Source organism: Schistocerca gregaria, unplaced genomic scaffold (genome assembly GCF_023897955.1).
Source record: "Schistocerca gregaria isolate iqSchGreg1 unplaced genomic scaffold, iqSchGreg1.2 ptg001626l, whole genome shotgun sequence".
NCBI lineage: Eukaryota > Metazoa > Arthropoda > Insecta > Orthoptera > Acrididae > Schistocerca > Schistocerca gregaria.
The window spans coordinates 15001-20000 of record NW_026062899.1 but is presented as its reverse complement, the minus strand read 5'-3'; the positions used below and the strand labels follow the sequence as shown (position 1 = coordinate 20000).

At 54.1% G+C, this 5000-nt stretch overlaps 1 non-coding gene across 1 annotated transcript in view; it reads right to left on the bottom strand.

The window, feature by feature from the left end:
• LOC126333666 (small subunit ribosomal RNA) overlaps positions 1-1467 on the bottom strand; it is a 1893-nt gene extending 426 nt beyond the window's left edge. Inside the window, exon 1 of the ribosomal RNA XR_007564326.1 lies at positions 1-1467. This exon is cut by the window's left edge and continues 426 nt beyond it. This is a non-coding gene — a ribosomal RNA (small subunit ribosomal RNA).
• Between the last annotated feature and the right edge of the window lie 3533 nt (positions 1468-5000).

The following is a 5000-nucleotide window of genomic DNA, read 5'->3' as shown; positions in this document are numbered from 1 at the left end:
AAAGTAATCGCTGACAGCACGAAGGATGTCACGCGACTAGTTAGCAGGCTAGAGTCTCGTTCGTTATCGGAATTAACCAGACAAATCGCTCCACCAACTAAGAACGGCCATGCACCACCACCCACCGAATCAAGAAAGAGCTATCAATCTGTCAATCCTTCCGGTGTCCGGGCCTGGTGAGGTTTCCCGTGTTGAGTCAAATTAAGCCGCAGGCTCCACTCCTGGTGGTGCCCTTCCGTCAATTCCTTTAAGTTTCAGCTTTGCAACCATACTTCCCCCGGAACCCAAAAGCTTTGGTTTCCCGGAGGCTGCCCGCCGAGTCATCGGAGGAACTGCGGCGGATCGCTGGCTGGCATCGTTTATGGTTAGAACTAGGGCGGTATCTGATCGCCTTCGAACCTCTAACTTTCGTTCTTGATTAATGAAAACATACTTGGCAAATGCTTTCGCTTCTGTTCGTCTTGCGACGATCCAAGAATTTCACCTCTAACGTCGCAATACGAATGCCCCCGCCTGTCCCTATTAATCATTACCTCGGGTTCCGAAAACCAACAAAATAGAACCGAGGTCCTATTCCATTATTCCATGCACACAGTATTCAGGCGGGCTTGCCTGCTTTAAGCACTCTAATTTGTTCAAAGTAAACGTGCCGGCCCACCGAGACACTCAACTAAGAGCACCCTGGTAGGATTTCAACGGGGTCCGCCTCGGGACGCGCAAGCACGCCTTCGGCTCGCCCCACCGGCAGGACGTCCCACGATACATGCCAGTTAAACACCGACGGGCGGTGAACCAACAGCGTGGGACACAAATCCAACTACGAGCTTTTTAACCGCAACAACTTTAATATACGCTATTGGAGCTGGAATTACCGCGGCTGCTGGCACCAGACTTGCCCTCCAATAGATACTCGTTAAAGGATTTAAAGTGTACTCATTCCGATTACGGGGCCTCGGATGAGTCCCGTATCGTTATTTTTCGTCACTACCTCCCCGTGCCGGGAGTGGGTAATTTGCGCGCCTGCTGCCTTCCTTGGATGTGGTAGCCGTTTCTCAGGCTCCCTCTCCGGAATCGAACCCTGATTCCCCGTTACCCGTTACAACCATGGTAGGCGCAGAACCTACCATCGACAGTTGATAAGGCAGACATTTGAAAGATGCGTCGCCGGTACGAGGACCGTGCGATCAGCCCAAAGTTATTCAGAGTCACCAAGGCAAACGGACCAGACGAGCCAATCCGATTGGTTTTGATCTAATAAAAGCGTCCCTTCCATCTCTGGTCGGGACTCTGTTTGCATGTATTAGCTCTAGAATTACCACAGTTATCCAAGTAACGTGGGTACGATCTAAGGAACCATAACTGATTTAATGAGCCATTCGCGGTTTCACCTTAATGCGGCTTGTACTGAGACATGCATGGCTTAATCTTTGAGACAAGCATATGACTACTGGCAGGATCAACCAGGGAGCTGCGTCAACGAGAGCTGAGCAGCCGGCCGCCCGGGAGTGTGTCCCGAGGGCCCGCGCGAACACGCAAGCGTCCGCTCAATTATTCTGCAAACAGGAGGAGGCTGAGCTCCCCTGCACGATACACCTCGAAACCCTCTCAGGTCCCGGCGGCGCGCAGCGCCGTCCTAAGTACTTGGTCGGGTTCGAGAGAGGCGCAATCGCCCGGAGATGGGCGAGTAGACGCTTTCAGTGCGAACACCCGTGCTCCCAACTGAGCTTGCCGCTGCCGACAGAGGCCCGGGAGCGTGCTGTCGTGGCATTGCCGGCGGGAAACAACACGCGCCACCTACGGTGACCGGCAGCTCCAACGCCAGCGCCACAGAAGGGCAAAGCCCCACTTGGGTGCAGAAGCGAACTCTCCCAGCACAGCGCACGCGCCAACACGTCCGCAGAGCTGCGATACAAACCACCTGCGAGAACCGCTGGGGGCGACCGAGCAGCAGACGGCGTCGCGACGCCGAGTGCCGGGCGGCGGCGCATCCTCAACGCACACAGTCCGCAATCGGACCAGCACACTGCAGATGTCCACCGCGCTTCGCACCGGGCTCGGCAGAACCCACTTTGGCCGCCTGGCGCCGCGCGCAGGGTGCGCCGGCGCATAGCTGGGACGCCAGCCGGGCCCGTCGGCCGGCGCTCCTGCCACTGGGCGCCCCCCACCAGCCGGCTGTAGTGCGTGCGCTCACGCAGCGCGCGGCCAGCACGCCGGGCGGCCCCCCCTCACCGGCCGGGGACTGTCCCGCCAAGCCACAGCCTCGTATCGCTTCATACCCACATGGCCAACTCAGGTTCGGGGGCATGGCGGGTACCGCCGAAACAACCGGTTCATAGATGTACCGATCGTCGCTATCACCGATGCACCTGCAGCGCGAACAACCGCTCAACAACTGATTTCCAGTTCATTTGCGGATCTTTGGCAGCAAACGTATACGTCAATCTACATTTGCGAAATCTACGATTCTGGCATGCCTGCATGTTATGTGTCACGACACGCTACATCAGCCCACATACACACTGCGGCATGTACACGAGAGAACACGTGGAAGATGGTCCGCGCACGTGTGCAATGTCCCTTGCGCGGTCGACTGTCAACCGGCCTCTGTAGCATGTCGCAGATGTGGAACGCGGTCCACCGTGCTATCATGTTGTGTGGGGCAATACGATTAAATAGGAAAACCCTCGTCGCTACATCAACAGACGGCTCACGCTGATTCCCGGCAGAGGGAGGAGGGGGGGGGGGGGGGGCCAACATGCAATACTTTCGTCCGTACCTACCTACCACATGTCTGTACGGCGTACAACAGTGCAATCTCGCTGTAATGGGGAGACGAGACAAGTAGCATCGTGCACAACATATGGCCCTTATGATTCGCCATTGTAGGGCGCAGCCGGTGTACGGTCAAGCATGTGCCACATTATGTCACTCAGTACGTAACGACGGATGATCAGTGTGGGTTACGCGTACATCAGCGGACAGTCCACACAGGCCGTACCACAACGTACACTGACTGCATCGACAACCGAATGCAACTGAACAGCTGCAAGGCTCATTTCACAAACAAACGCCTGACCGACCAGCTTGGAAGGGCAGGAGGGGAGGGCGATATTCGTTCTGTAGCGGTACACCCTTCCAGTGGTTAGCGGGACTGTGTAGAAAGTACGCAACACTCGAAAGACCTTTATGTGAGGGTACGCACCATGGCATCAAGAAATACACATGACACCAGAGGATCCAAGCAGTGAACTATGTTCAGAGGGTTGCTGTTAGGCAAAGCTACATTCCTGTGACGTTACATGTGACAGTTAAGGTGCAGTGTAAGTTAGGTTAAGGTGCAGCGTAAGTTAGGTTAAGGTGCAGCGTAAGTTAGGTTAAGGTGCAGCGTAAGTTAGGTTAAGGTGCAGCGTAAGTTAGGTTAAGGTGCAGCGTAACTTGGGTTAAGGTGCAGCGTAACTTGGGTTAAGGTGCAGCGTAACTTGGGTTAAGGTGCAGCGTAACTTGGGTTAAGGTGCAGCGTAACTTGGGTTAAGGTGCAGCGTAACTTGGGTTAAGGTGCAGCGTAACTTGGGTTAAGGTGCAGCGTAACTTGGGTTAAGGTGCAGCGTAACTTGGGTTAAGGTGCAGCGTAACTTGGGTTAAGGTGCAGCGTAACTTGGGTTAAGGTGCAGCGTAACTTGGGTTAAGGTGCAGCGTAACTTGGGTTAAGGTGCAGCGTAACTTGGGTTAAGGTGCAGCGTAACTTGGGTTAAGGTGCAGCGTAACTTGGGTTAAGGTGCAGCGTAACTTGGGTTAAGGTGCAGCGTAACTTGGGTTAAGGTGCAGCGTAACTTGGGTTAAGGTGCAGCGTAACTTGGGTTAAGGTGCAGCGTAACTTGGGTTAAGGTGCAGCGTAACTTGGGTTAAGGTGCAGCGTAACTTGGGTTAAGGTGCAGCGTAACTTGGGTTAAGGTGCAGCGTAACTTGGGTTAAGGTGCAGCGTAACTTGGGTTAAGGTGCAGCGTAACTTGGGTTAAGGTGCAGCGTAACTTGGGTTAAGGTGCAGCGTAACTTGGGTTAAGGTGCAGCGTAACTTAGGTTAAGGTGCAGCGTAACTTAGGTTAAGGTGCCAACGTGGGTTAGGTTAAGGGGCCAACGTGGGTTAGGTTAAGGGCCAACGTGGGTTAGGTTAAGGGCCAACGTGGGTTAGGTTAAGGGCCAACGTGGGTTAGGTTAAGGTCCAACGTGGGTTAGGTTAAGGGCCAACGTGGGTTAGGTTAAGGGCCAACGTGGGTTAGGTTAAGGGCCAACGTGGGTTAGGTTAAGGGCCAACGTGGGTTAGGTTAAGGGCCAACGTGGGTTAGGTTAAGGGCCAACGTGGGTTAGGTTAAGGGCCAACGTGGGTTAGGTTAAGGGCCAACGTGGGTTAGGTTAAGGGCCAACGTGGGTTAGGTTAAGGGCCAACGTGGGTTAGGTTAAGGGCCAACGTGGGTTAGGTTAAGGGCCAACGTGGGTTAGGTTAAGGGCCAACGTGGGTTAGGTTAAGGGCCAACGTGGGTTAGGTTAAGGGCCAACGTGGGTTAGGTTAAGGGCCAACGTGGGTTAGGTTGCCAGAGATGTGTCAAATCAGGATGTACGTTTGGCTGGTGTCAGGTGGTGGGTTGGTTCGATGCCTTTATAAGGAGTGTGGCCAAAGGGTATTTTATTACTTGTACCTTTTGTGTTGTGGCGTGGCGTTGCGTCCTGTGTTGATACTGGGTGGACCACTGTGGGTGTTGCTGGCTGATTTGAGCTGCGTTGTTTGCGGGTGGTGTGAGACATTCTGTCTTATTAGTGGACGTGACGTTCCTCTTGTCGTTCTTTGGATAGTGTCCTGTGGCAGCGAGGATAAAATGGATGTTGTTGAACGATAGTGCTTTGGTGCTTTCGCTTTGTTACACACAGAGTGGACTGTGAGATAGGGTGACTGGGTCGAGTGCGGTTCACACTGTCCTCCCCAGTTTACAGTATGTATCATCTAT